Source organism: Pan troglodytes, chromosome 11 (genome assembly GCF_028858775.2).
Source record: "Pan troglodytes isolate AG18354 chromosome 11, NHGRI_mPanTro3-v2.0_pri, whole genome shotgun sequence".
Classification (NCBI taxonomy): domain Eukaryota; kingdom Metazoa; phylum Chordata; class Mammalia; order Primates; family Hominidae; genus Pan; species Pan troglodytes.
The window spans coordinates 31,574,247-31,589,239 of NC_072409.2; the positions used below are offsets into that span (position 1 = coordinate 31,574,247).

Genomic DNA, 14,993 nt, shown 5'->3' on the forward strand with positions numbered 1-14,993 from the left:
CACAACTGTGATAGAGAGATCTCATATCCCCTGGGTTTGACCATCTAGGCATACTGTAGCCGTGCTTAGTACTCACTCAAAAGGAGGAGCTCAGTAAGTGTTCAATGAATGAATAGACGTATGGGCACATATTCCTTAAACAGCTTCTATAAAACACATGAAGATGAAGACACTAAATTATTTCCAACTCTATCATCCCACAACTGCTAACTAAGCATGTAAAACCAGGCATTGGATGAATGGCAAGAGCATGCCATCTGTACCAGAGGCATTGGGTGGCCCCTAATTGATCATTGCAAATGAACTGTAGAGGTGGCCATTTATTGGGCCCCTGGCAGGGTGCTGAATGCTTTACATACATTATGCCTCTCAGGCTTCACCAGAAAGAGAATTCCACTTTAAAGATAAGAAACTGGAGCAGAGGAGCATTATGAGCTTGACCCAGGTTCACAAAGCTAGGAAGTGGCAGGCAGGGGAGTGAATTCAGGTCATACCCCAAAGCCAATCACTTTCCCACTACTCTGTAGTCACAAATAAGCAAGGATCCTACATGTCACGAACTGAACACATGTGACAGTAGCATTCCCAAATACATCTCTTAAGGAAGTAAACAACTGGACAACCTTCCCACTCCCAGTCTTTTAGGGGTCCCAGGGAGTCTGGGGTTCAGCTCCTACTCTTTCATCCCATATTTCTTACTGTATTGAGGGCATTCTGTACTAATAACCACTGCCACAGCCACAGCTACATCTCTACTCCTTTAGTTTTGAGTTCTACCCTTTGAAGACCAAAAATCTCTCATTTAGGAGAATCCTAGAGATTTGAACACCAGTAAATAAACACAAGGTTTTTCTTTCCTCCTCAAATAGCTCTGGACAAAGTTAGAGTGGCAACTCTAAAGTTTATTTATAATTTAAAAATAATAACATTCTGGCTGGACGCAGTGGCTTACACCTGCAATCCCAACACTTTGGGAGGCTGAGGTGGGCAGATCACTTGAACTCCTGTTCAAGACCAGCGTGGCCAACATGCTGAAACCCCATCTCTACTAAATATATAAAAAATTAGCCAGGCATGGTGGTGCATGCCTGTAGTCCCAGCTACTCGGGAGGCTGAGGTGGAGGAATCACTTGAACCCAGGAGGCCGGGCTTACAGTGTGCTTGAGATCATGCCACTGCACTCCAGCCTGGGCAACAGCGCAAGATCTTGTCTCAAAAATAGTAATAATAATGATAATAATAATAACAACAACAACATTCCAATGACATATTTATTTCTCTGGAAATTTCCCAAATGTAAAAAAAAAAAAAAAAAATCATGAGTACTTTGCTTGTACAGGTGAAAAATCACTATATGGTTTTACCAAAGAACCACTTACATGTTCTTCATCTTTCCCACTAACATTCACACCACCACCACCACACCACCACCACCACACCACCACCACCACCAATAAAGCTACCAATGAATGTCCTTTTGGCCAGACCCAATAAGGTAAGTCTGGTTAGGCCCTACCAACACCATTCCACGTTTTCTACATTTTAAAATATCATCTACCCTTAAAACACTCTAAAATTAGTCTCCTTACCCATGAGGTCTCAAGATATTACAGTACATTAGTAAGACCAAGTAGATGTGGACTATTGAAATAAACATTTGCACAGAGAAAACCAAAGCATTTCTAAAAGCCAGGCTATGGGGCAGTCCTCAAACTGGCTAAGAGATATGTATGTGAGTACAGCAACAGTGAGGCAGACAACATTTATATAAACAGCACAGCCAATATTTTCTCTGCAATAAGGACAATTTTCTTCGACATATCATTTTTGCCAGAATGATACCAAACAATAGGAACAGTAATAACATCTTTCTTCTGAAAAGCTCAGAAAACTTCATGTTTATTAAAAATTGTTCCCCTACAACACTCCAGGGAATAGCTCTGCAAGGTCAGGTTGAAGGCGTTGTTACCATATAAATGTACTTTTTCCAAGAGGAAATGGCATCATTCTCGGGTAGTTTACAAGCTCCTGCTGAATGCACACACAGCAATACAGAGTGCTGCTTCATCCACAGACCATCAGTTGAAGATGTAATAAAGTCTAGCTGGGAATGGACAACTGCAGCAAAGACTACTCATCAGTAAAGGGACACACAGCACAAAATTAAACAAGCAGGATTCCAAAAGCTGACTTTAAGACCAAGAACAAAATACCTAATGTACTGACCATAGATAAATGGGGCAAAGCCCTGGAGAAGATCTCTGCCTCAGTTTCTCTATCAGTGAGGAAGGAAGAAACTATCACTTTCTTCCTTCCTGGCCATTATGAGCCAGGACTCTTAGACACATATTATTTTTTAATCCTTATGTTAGTTCTACAGATTCAAATTATAATAATTCCTATTTTACTGGGTAGGAAATCATGGGGACAGAAAGGATAAATGACTTACTCAAGGTCCCACAGCTAGTAATGGACAGAGACAAATTTCAGCCTCAGCTTGTGTGGCCCCAAAGAGTATACTCCACCTACTACACATCACTTTCTTAACAGAGACCCCTGCACAGAGAACTGCATTTTCACCCCAGAAATTCTAAGAGATGACTATTTGCACTCTTGATGTTTTAGAGAAAAATAAGTGCCTAGAGAGTATCTATCTATCTATCTTTCTCTATGTATAGAGATACATGTGTGTACGTATACATACATACACATATATACACATATAAAGCAATATATACAGTAGCTGAGTTCCTATTCTTAGTTGCTCTGAAGTTCAGCCATGGTGTGCAAGTTTCAAGTGCATTATTTTCCCATATAACTGCATGTTAGAAAGGGAAGCCTGCCAAATGACAATCTGGCCCAGTGATTCACAGTGTCACACTGACATACCCACACTGTATCACTTCTGATACAGGTTGTTGTTAGTATTTCCTGGAAATCATTGACTTCATTTGGGAGATAAACAGTAAACAATGTCCCTAGTAATGACACGTTCTTTTTTATACTAGAATACACTGGCAGCAAATTTCATAATTTGGAGGAAAGGAAGGGGTGATATAAAGTTAAAAGTTCTCGATTTACAGTTCCCTCAAATCTTAGTGATCATGTTGCTAAGGCATTATCTTAAACACAGATGACTCTCTTTTTCGTTTTAAGATTATGCCTTATAAAGTAAAAGATCTATTCAAATGAATCATATTCAATCGACTTAACAGGTTTCATGTGCTGAGGAAAATAACAATCCAGCCAATTTGGGATTTTTATCCTTCAAGATTCCTATTTGCTGATTTATGAAAGCTTTGCAGTTATACTTGACCCCTAAAAACTTAAGAATTTCTTTTTCTGTAGACACCAACACAAGCTATACAATATGTGCATGGTCACAGACAAAATAATATTGCCACGACCTTTCTACTAAGATGGGGGAAAGAACATGGAAAGGGGGCAAGAGGGGAAGAAAGAACAGGCAGAAGCACATTGGAAACATCAGATATTTACCGTTGAGAAGCTGCTTCAAATAAGATTCCTAACACTTACCTATGCTGGGGTCAATTTTGATAATTGTAGTTGATGTCTAGAAATGGGGTTATGAATATAATTATCATGAAGCAGCAATTGGGCAATCACCACCTAATTAAGCCCACTGACTAGATTATCTTGTTTTCCCCTAATAATCACCTAACATTTAACACTTGCTAATTTCAGGACCTATGGGTGATGTTCATTCATTATTAACAAGCTACAGCCACTGGTCAGAAAAAGAATGGGTGAGGTATTCTGAAACACTGAGTCAACCATGGGGCAGGGATGAATTTCAGGAACAGCTGACATCTGTTCTTCAACACCACTTCAGTTCTCAGGCCTGCAAAATTGCTAATTGGAGGCAAAGCCACGGGAGAAGATGGAATGAATGACAAAAACTTCCACACAAGTGGAAGGATACAATTCCACCTCCTTAAATACGTGCTATTTTATGTGATCTATACAGTGTACTTTTTAAATTATCATAGAATCTGTCTTTGAAAATGTGGTTTTCTTTTCAAGAGAATGAATGATTCCTTTGCCAGGCCTGCATACATAAACTTTCTAAGTTTACCTCCTTAGAACATATCCCAAGCTTCCTCTCCTATGGAGCCCCTCAAATTGAATGTGTTCGCAAATTCCCAGTTCTCACTGTATCCACAAAGATATGTTGACCCAGTTCACCTTGTTTCCTGCAAAGCAGTTCCTGAGGGTAGCCTGGGTAGGTTTCCTCAAAGAATTAAAAGGAAAACTGAAGAAACCCATTGAGAACTGGTCTTTGAGACAGGCTGCTCTCTGAGGGATTATCCTAGAATGCTAGGCCCTACTGCCTAGGGTCACAGTTTACGCTGTCCAAGGCTGAATGGAGTCCCTATTCCTCTAAATTAGAAATTCTGCCCAGAGAACAACACGCTTCAGTTCCATTTTACTCTCTTTAACTATACAGTTCAATTGTTCACTTTATATATTTTTTCTAAGCCTTTTTTCTATTTTAGTCCTTTATCTAAGAAAATAACGGTTTTTATAAATTTGGTAGATAATGATATGGATGAGAAGTAAAAATGGATGACTCTGTGGCCTTCTCTAGTACACTTTATAAACAGGACATGTGTTTATCCTTCTACGAAGGTTTTGATTATGGGTCTGTCTGGAGACCAGAGATCAACTGGATAGATCCATAGCAATGTTAGGATTTTATAAAACCACCACTAGTTTCTTGGGGGCTGAAGAGTCTATTCAGCAACTAATGTCCCACCACCATTTGCAGAAAAGCTACTCTCTCGGATACCGTAGGGATATCTGGATCTGCTCCATCTCCCTTAGCACAGCGTGTCACTCTATTAGGGACATTTGTGCTCATCCATGAACTTCCTTACTATCTTGTAATGTTTCAGAGACAGGCAAATAAAACCAAAGCACTCATCACATCTCCATGATCTAAATAGAGCACATGGTGATCACAAAAAGGGGTGGAGGGGGTATCAGCACCCACACTTTTAAGAGAATCTGCACCATGTTCCAAAAATGACCATTAAAGAATAGAACTAATTTTCAAACATCTGCATAGCTTTTGAGAACATTTCTCAGGCTGATAGTAACCAGAGCCAATACAGGGCACTGAGGCTTCAAAAGGGGCCCTATGAAGAAAAAAAGTACAACACCTTTTCTACAAAAAAAAAAAGTCACCAGCATATCTTCCTGCCATAACAGGTAGGTGACTCCTTTTTTTCTGAGTTTGATATAATTTTTAAATGTTTATTCCCTAAAGTGTCCCCTACATGGTCTCTTGCTTTTTTTCCCTATCATCTCCTCTACAATTCAGAAAAGGGCGCTCTTCAGTTAAACACACTTCCTCAAGCTATTGCAATAAGTTATATCTCTCATATCAAATAATATATTACAATTAATTTTCCATTATTCTCAGATTTCTTTCTAGAACTCCAAGGATATACTCCTGGCATAAGCAACTGGAAGAGATAAACCATCAAGAACATAAGCTATTAGCAGACTAAGTAATAACCAAGGCCGGGTCCCATCAGCTGAGAGCCAGGCCTCTGGAGGCAGTCCCCACTCCATGTGAATCCTGGCTCCCCCACTTTGCAGCCTCATGACTTTGGCTAAATTACTTTACCTCCCTAAACCTCAGTTTCCTCTACCATATGAACAGTCCCTGGTTCATATTAAATGTTAAAAAAAAAATAAAAACCGTTGTCCAGTATTAACTATGAGTCAGTCCACGAGGGAAGACAGCATGTTTTAAGGTCCTATGTGGTATTCCCACTCTATATAGAGTTGGCAGATTTTTTTGATGAAGCAATCATATTTATTTTCTATTGTTCTTACCCAATATTAGAACAGACAATATTCAATTGACAGCAGAAAGGGGGGAAGTTCTTGCAACTGAACTCTGATATTTAAATTAAAATGGTCTTTTCTGAGGCCGGGCATGGTGGCTCATGCCTGTAGTCGTAGCACTTTGGAAGGCCGAGGCAGGCAGATTGCCTGAGCTCAGGAGTTCGAGACCAGCCTGGACAACACAGTGAAACCCCGTCTCTACTAAAATACAAGAAATTAGCTGGGCATGGTGGCTTGTGCCTGTAGTCCCAGCTACTCAGGAGGCTGAGTCAGGAGAATTGCTTGAACCTGGGAGGCAGCAGTTGCTTAAGTGGAGATCGTGCCACTGCACTCCAGCCTGGGAGACAGAGCAAAACTGTCTCCAAAAAGAAAAGAAAAAAGAAAATGGTCTCTTCTACAAAGACTCCCTTCCCACTTATTGTTATCAAATACTAATGAGTCTTCAGAGAAGACTATTTAAGATAGAAACCACTGAAGAGAAAAGATTCTGGGTGATAAGTACTTGTAGCTGGTATCTATCTTTGGTCATCTTCAGCTATAACCCAGCATTCAAATTGTACCCCAAACGAAGGACCCTCCATCAGGCCCATGGCAATCTGGGTTGAATGATTGGTGCTCAATTGCTGACTAATTAGTCATAACACAGAGGGATGATGTAATTAGGGATTAGAATGGCTAAACCTTCTGGACCACAGTGGCCTTATTTTGGATTTTAAAATGCTGGGACTGGAAGGACAGACCAGCCTGTGACGCTTGGCTCAAGTCAATGGCTGAAACCCAAACTGACGCCAGGTAGTAGTCATAGTCCATTCCTTTCCCCTCTGAAAAGGCATGTCTTTGTTCTTCATTTCTTCTAACACCCAGGGTGTAGGTAGAGAAGCTCTATGGATCACTTCAGAGAGGACTATCACATTTTCTGTCCATTAATAATGCAGCTGTTTTCTGCTGTGCTCTATTCTCTACTTCGTTCATTTTCCAGGAAAATCTCCACCTAGGCCTACTTAACCAGTTCCCTTGAGTTTCCATCTGTCCTTTATCAGAAAGGCTGTAATTGTAACCCCAAAGTCACATAAATTGTCCTCCAAACCCAATTCTATTTTTTACAATAGGAACTAGCCAAAGAATGTGCATCTGAGCACTGGTCTTCATATTTCACATGTGTTAGGTACCAAATTACAAGGTCTTTTTCTACTTGCTATAATCGCTTTCTTAAAAGCAATGCCTTACTACTTCCTGTAGGATCTTCCCCAGTGGACAGACTTCTTCAATTTGGCTAGTCAATTATTTTCCTGCTTCTCTTCTTTTCCTTCTCCCATCCAACCAGTCACTCCTTCCCAGCAAATTTCCACTATAAAATTACAGCAATGCTTTAGCCTACTTTCCTGTTAGCTTTAACAACCTTGTCTATTTTCTACTTGTGCTGATGCTACTGTTTGCTTTTCTGACAGGCTAATCCACGTATCCTTTCAAGGCCTAACTTCCCTACCATGATAGCAGCTGGAGCTCTAATTCACAGGTGCCTTCCAAAGCTTTTCATTAGCAATAGAAATGAGATGGTTTAGAAACTCATTTCTTAATCTGCAGGTGAGTATTGGAACCTTTGTGCAGCAAACATCTTTCAAGTATCCCACATTGTGCCACTGAACAATTATTTTTGGAGGAATAAGTACAATGTTAAGGCACATTTGCAGTGTTAACGGGGAGAATTTTCCCTTAGAGGACATCGGCTCCCACCCCCCAGCCTCTGGCATTTCCCAGTTCAAAAGAGAAACACTCAGCTGACATGAGCAAAACTGAAGAATAATGGCATTACCTTCTTAAATCTGAACAGGAAAAAGAAGAATTCCAAAATTTGGAGGCCTTAGCGTGTGTTCCGGTTCAACTGCTCAGACGAGAACTTAGAGTGAGTTTGGCCTTCCCCAGCTGGGCTCTGTGGCGGCTAAGCTCTCTCCACAAATCCTGGGCTTTATTACTTCTGACACAGTTGTCTCACCTGGGCCTGCAGCTCCTTTTGTGCTCCAACCAAGCTGAACCCAAAGGTAAGACTTCGCTTCCTCATCTTGGGCAAATGCTTAATTTCCTACTAAGTGATCCTAAAACATTTTAATCAGGATCTATTGGTTCCTAGTAGAATTTTCTCCATTTTTCCTGGTGTGGTCTTTGTTAAAATTTGTCTATGTGAAGGTCTAGCAAATAACTTCCTGAATTACACAGTTCTCATCTTCAAGTATTTATTTTTTGAACAAATAAGTACCTGTCAAACTTCCTTTCACCCTAAAGAACAGGGTCTACTCTTTGAATAAGGTTGGGGGTAAGATGTGGACAGGCGCAGCACAAGTATTTTATTAATATCCAGAAGCAACATGCAGTGAACTGAACAAGCAAACACATGAAAGCAAGGAAATCAATACCAAAATACCCATGACCTGGCACACAAAAAAAACCTTCCCTCCAAGAATAACTCAAGAAAAAATGTCTCCAGCTAGGAATTAGGCAAGAATGCTTTGAAGACACCAAGTAATGTGCTCACCAGAAGTAAAAGGCAATGCATTTGTAGGTGACAATACTAGCACCTCCTCACACCACACCACTCTATCCTTTGTCCTTCTAAGCCGTGAAAATAATTAACTTTGTCTTGGAATCACACATCCAAAGACTTTAAAAATCCTGTATGTGCTTCAGCTGATGAGAATAGGGGGACTTAGAAAAAAGATAAATTTTATGATAGCATTTCCAAGCACAAAATGTAAATCCAAATTGCTTCCAATGGATTTCCCTTTTATCAGTGTGTGCAGTTCTCCAAATGCAAAGTTCAAGGGGAAAAAAAAAATCCAAAAGAGCTTCCTAGCATACTGCAAATACAATCTAAATTCATAAAAACCCATTTTCCCACATTTGGAAACTTCTCCTGGGTCTTATAAATCCAAGAGACAGTTCAACTTACAATTATCTTCTCTCCAATGCCCCCCCAACCCAAACTTTTTTTTCTTCCTTTAGTACTGGCATGCAAACCATGCTGTTTTAACTTCTTTCCTGTTCTCCCAGTTCTTCTGGAACATTTTATTTTCGACAGTCAACTCATTTGGAGGAGTGCCACACTGAGGTTCAACTGTTTACAGCGTTAACTGTGTTTCTGCCAGAAGTCCACATCCAGCACTACCTTCTCCAGACTGCCTCCTGGATTAAAAATTGATGCACTCGTTTGGAAGGAGCTTAGAAAATGTGGAAACTTCCAAATATCACTCTTCTTCTTTACAAAATCACTTTTGCTCATCCAAGAAGAGACAGAAGTGGAAATCCATTGCACCCTTCTTTACAGGACTGTCCCATTGCTCATGGTTAAATGTCTGTGTTGTTAAAAGTCATTTTAAGGATGATTTCATGTATACTGGGAAAATGGGAAAAGGTTAGCCATTAGTCTGCAAGAGAGTTGGGCTCCAAGAAGATACACGGAGGGCACATTTTGAATGAGTAAGAACATTGGAAAACCACCAGTAATTGTTTCAGACTGGATTTCACCCTCTCAGCCATTCATCAGTATTACAAAATGGCATCTCTGAAAGGAGCCAATTTAAATCTGCACCACGTTGCAAAATAGATCCTCAGAGTCCAATTGTGGGCACTATTGTAAGTTGCAATAGACTCACACAAACTTCCAAAGAAGGGCATTTGAGAAGGGCTCCCAAGCCCTTGGATGATGGAATGAGAGATGAGAGCAGGAAAGATGAAAAGAAAAGTACAGCTACAAACCCGGGAGCTAACACTTTACTGAATGTCACATGAACAAAATTGGGCTCTGGATCTATGAATGAAACCACGCTCAACCCTGGGCTCCCCAACGTGTTAAATCCAACTAAGAAAAATCCATACTCCTGCCCACTAGTGTATGAGTACAGAGTTTCTCAGAAAGCTGTGGGCCCTGGAGAAGAGAGCAGCTATTTCACAACCCTCAACAATCAAATGCAATGGGGTAGTGGAAAGGGCACTAGGCTGGAGTCGGCCGACCTGAGTTCTAGGCCTGGCTCGGTTACAACTGAACTTTCTGACCTTGTGCAAGTCACTTCATGTCTTTGTGCCAGTTTCCTCTTCAGTATAATGCAAGTGGAAGGAGGAGACTTCATCTAAATGATCTAGGGCCTAAAACAACTAGCTTCTAAATTGGAAGTTCTGCCTGGTGAATAGTAAATAACTAATAGTCCTTACTTACAGTGTACATATTTGTCACTTTTAAAATAATTTTGTTAATTTCTACATGAGAAATAATATTTTTGCTCCTCACCCCGAAACTTCAGTTTTCACTCCCTACTCCCTAGAGTTCTTCCACATAACACTAAGTGCCTCTTTTCCTTTCTTTCTTATTTTTTTAAGCAACCTTCCCCCAAAACTAAGACTTGTGCTATTAAAAGAGCTTAGAACTTCCCATTTCCTTGCAAGGGCTAAAATTAAACTGTCCATTCCTTAGGGCCCAACATAACATCTGCCAGATGTCTTGGCATATCACACAAGGAGAGGAATTTTCTTCTAGCATTATCTACTCTCCTCTCTGTTTTCTCATAATCAATTAATAGGTCACCAACACCTAGCTAATGTTTCTCTCAAAGCCATCATACTCCATAAGTATGTGAAACTCACAAGATACTTGTTTTTACACACACTCACACACACTGAATTTTTTTTTTTTTTTTCCCAGTTCACTGGATTTTAGCTTTCAGTCATGGAAATAGTCTCCCTCCACTTCTGTTGAATATACCAATCATCCCAGTCATACATTCATGTTAGATCCTTAGCAGTAAGAGTCCATTATGTATCTCCTAATTGTGACTGCGGCATTATGAAACAGCATCTCTGTTCTCCAATTATCAATTTAGAATATCTGATACAGTTTTATCAATTTCATGATGCAGTGAAGTATAAGTCTGAAAAAGGCACATACCATAAAGAAGATAAGTAAGGTTACCTTAACCAAGAAATTGCAACATCAAGGAATAATTTAAGACAGACTAGACCCTATTAAACTCCATCACACAGAAAAAAGGACTCTTTCCCATTGCAAGTTTACCATTCCTTTCTTTCAGGAAAACCGACCACAAGTACTCTAAAGTCCATTAGTAGAGTTGGATTTTTTTTCTGCTGCTGTCTTCCGGAAGATTCATTAGGAAGAGTAGATAAGTTTGTTTTTTTTTCTCTAAAAGTTGTCTCCAACTCAAAAGAGTAAGGGGGAAAAAACAATTCCTCGGGGAATATGGTCAATGAATTAGACTGACATAAATCCAATATGAGAAATATTATGGAATGTGAGGATCCAACAAGAATTTTTTTTATGGCAGGATGCATCATAGCTCACAAATATTTCTCCATGATTTCTCCCTGTGATATATTAGAGCCATGGCAAAAAATTTGCATAATAAGCCACATGAACTTGTCTCATAAACAAAAATGATCTTTGAGCTTTGACATTAAATGAAAATGTCTGATTTAATACTTTTTATTTCTCTCATGGTGGTTTATTCAAAATACTTGTCTTAATTCAAATGGGTATGTCTAGAAAAATTCAAAAAACCATGTCCTTAAATATTATGGTGTTTGCCATGCTGGTGAAGGGCATCAGAGATGGATGTGTCTTAGATAACCAGTTAGAATGCATTTCCAAATTCCAAGATGCCTTTTAAATACCTATTTTTTCCCTTCCAGAAAAGTTCAACTCTAAGACGCCAACACATTTGGTTGCAAAGTAAAAAATGTGGAGAGTCAAACAGCTGGACTGACAACCAGATTGTCAGATGTTTCCCCCCTGCTGAAATAAGCAAATGAACCAATTGTCCTGCTATCAATAACAATAAAAAAAGTATCATGAAAGTTTGTTTCAAGATCAATATATAATGTACTTATGTTTACATAAACATACATGGTTAATTAGATGTAAAATTATCTGGTAATTACTTTTCCAAATAACTCTTTATCCATTGCAACTGAACTTCCCAGTTTGGACACCCAGTTTGGTGCATCCATTTATGCATTAGCAAATTTAAATATAATATTGGTGAAATTTCACTTAAGAGCAAAAGTAATGGTATCAAAAGATCATGTTCAAAAATGAATAATAAAAGTTATGATTCCAAGTAGGATTTTTTTTAAGTGCTCTTGGAGAGGCCTAGGTTTTTCATAAAGGAGCAGAGATCTAACAGAAGTATTTTTAAATGAGCATACACGTCAACTGAAACCATACATTTTTGTCTGCACAAACATGGTTTTACTTCATTGACCATGGACAATTATCAGCTAAAGAACCATGTATTTCCCTTCTCCTTTCACACCCTTCAGAAGAACAATAACCCTCAATTAATGACACAACAGTTTGGTTTGAAAAATGTGATGTTGTCATATACAGCACTGTGCATTTACTGAGTGACAGTGCTACCAGCTACTCAACAGAATATAATTACATCTGGAATCTAAAACCACTTCAATATGTACAAAAATATTGTAGACATAAGGAACTTTACACAAAAAAATCTGACACATAATGAGAAAGCAAAGCAAGAAAAATGCTGTTGTAAGTTGCTCACCAATGTGTTCCTTATTTCTGTTGAAGCTGGTACCTTTCTATATTTCTTCTTAGTTGAAAGCAAGGTCCAATTAGCCTCCTTAGAATATATTAACTGGTTCTGAATCTCCTCCAAGTTTTCATTCCACCGTGGAGCCCTCCTCACCTATCTTCAACAGTTCATCTAAAATTCTTCCAACATCTTCTCTCATCCTCAAGATGGCTACCTCACCTAATGGAAAAGCAACATCTTCATGGTTGGCTTTTAAAAATTCCTGAAGCATTTCGGGATTTAGTTCTTTGCTTGGGTCAATTATGTACATTCTCTAAAACTAATATGTAAAGAGCTCCCATCAATGTGTGTGGACTAGGGTAGCACTGGGTCCTTTTTTCAAATTATCCTCACAAAATGTCTTCCTACATGATTAATAAATTCCTCCCAATTAAAAAGGTGAAGATACCTGGACATAAGGTTTTCTCAACTGACATCATGTTTTTAAAATTTGTTTCCATAGCGACATTGTTAAGAAGACATACTGATATTTCTGAAGACTTAAGAGTACTTCAGAACACAGAAAAAAATAGCCGACGGAAAGGGAAAGGGGAAACAAAGAAATTGAAAGAAGGCCTAACATACAAATGGAACGACCTGAAGAGAAATGGAGAACCTGGAGAAACTGGTGTTAGCCAGTCTTAGAGTTCCTCTGAGATCTTGCAGGATTATTCTTATTATTTTTTATATTTGCAGAAATCAACTCAAATCAGACAATAAAGTCTTGCAATGCATCAAAACATGATGATAACCAAACCCTAGAACTCAAAAAAATCTCAGCTTAGGGCCATCACCATCTTCACAAGGAGGAAATCACATTTCCTGGTGACTTTCAGGAGACCTGGAGCAGCTTAAAGTTGTGTGAAGACCTCAGTGGAACTGTTTTAAGGTTTTTGCCTTGCCTTTCCTGAAGGAGGTCAAAACCCTTCAGGTCCACTCAAAAGGAGAAAAAAAATTCCAAAAGTTTACTTTAAAATGGAAACAAACGCCTCAATAACTTGTGAAAGCACTCTTTGGTGGAGAAAAATCTGAGGAACCCTTAAAAGCCCTCATTTCCTTGCATAATGAATAGACAGTGAGGAACCACCACAAGGTTTCCCTCTGGAAAGAGAGAAGGAGTAGGCAAGCAAGCCTCCTCCTCCTCCAGCCATCACCAACAGAGCTTCAAAATGGAGACATCCATAATTTTATAAACACTTCTCATCTCAGCTTTGTCTCCTGGAAACCCGCTCTCCTCCATTTTCTGGTGGAGTTACAACATGACACGGCTTACCTGACTCAGTTCCCAGCTCTTAACCAAACTAGTCACTTCCTCCAAAAACCTGCAAGCAACCTCCAGAAACAAAACCAAAGCAAACCAAACAGCCAACACAGACACTCAGACACAGCCCCCGGGAGCCCTGGGAGAAAGCCCCAACTGGTTGGTCTTTCCCCATCCCAGACGCGTGCTTAAAAATGAAACTTTTTTTTTTTTCTTGGTTGGGGAGGAATATAAAAGGAACTCCAGGCAGCCTCCCTCCCTCCCTCTCTGTAGGTTAGAAGCCACAATGAAAAGAAAACGAGGGTTCCTTCAGGAATGGTGAACAGCCTGGAGAATGAACGTGAGAAGGAGCTTTGTGTTTTGGAGTCTGGACTGGAACCAAAGCAGACAGCTTGCAAATGGAGGACAGGGAGATAAAGAAAGGGAAAGAGGGGCTGCTCCAATGGGGGGCGGCTGCGGCTTCCCCTCGTGCCTGGAAGGAGGGCAGACCCCTGGGAACTGCACCAGGAGTGAGACGCCCCCCCAGGCCCCTGCCTTCCTTTCTCCCTTCCTCAGAGGAAAGCCAAGCGTGTGTAATGGCTTCTCCTCTCCAGAAACCGTTGTCCTCCTCCACCAGACGCTTCTGAACCTCCAGCCTGGAGACAGCTCCTCAGCCGCTCCTGAACCTGCGCCCCCCACCCGGCCGGTGCCCCCCGCTCCTCGCCTCTCTGTTCACCAGCAGCACCGGCACCAGCAGCTGCAGCAGCCACCCCCCGACACATCCCGACCCCGCATCCCAACTTCGGGGAGAGAGAGAGAGAGAGAGAGAGAGAGAGAGCCAAATACCTGAGGAAGAGGGGGGGTGCCAATCCGCACGGCTTTGCCATCGGGCGGGGGACAGGCAGACAGAAGGGGGAAAGGAAGGAGAGGGACAGAGAAAGAAAGAGGTCAACCCGCTCAGGTCGGGGCCGCTCGCACGGAGCTCTCCCTCCTCTGACCCTCGCTCGCTCCCTCTGGCTCTCGGCTCAGGTCTCCGGCCTCCCGCCCTCCGCCCCCCTCTGTCCCTACTCCTGTCCCCACACTCGGAGCATCCGTCCTAAGCCTCCAGCTCTCTTCTCACTCATCTTTCATTTTCTCTTCTCTTCATAGAACTACACGAAATTAATTAAGCCACCGCGCTCACTCCCCCCAGCAGAAGGAGCAGCCAGCAGGAAAAGCACAGCCACCTCCACTGCCACCACTACCACCTTCTCCTCCTCTTCCTCCTCCTCCTCTTCCTC

At 40.8% G+C, this 14,993-nt stretch overlaps 1 protein-coding gene across 14 annotated transcripts in view; it reads right to left on the bottom strand.

The window, feature by feature from the left end:
• The window catches only part of ZNF462 (zinc finger protein 462), a 153,610-nt gene that overhangs the window by 135,204 nt on the left and 3,413 nt on the right, over positions 1-14,993 (bottom strand). For 2 of the 14 annotated variants that reach the window (XM_024345818.3, XM_016961383.4), the window contains exons 1-2: positions 14,560-14,942; positions 12,444-12,653 (exon numbers count right to left, since the gene is read on the bottom strand). The exons of 9 other annotated variants lie outside the window; for them this stretch is intronic. The gene's annotated coding sequence lies outside the window, so the exon portion shown is untranslated. Of the gene's footprint in view, positions 1-12,443; positions 12,654-14,559; positions 14,943-14,993 lie in introns of those variants that run through there. 3 more of the 14 variants (XM_054658929.2, XM_054658931.2, XM_016961386.4) reach the window with 2 other exon arrangements.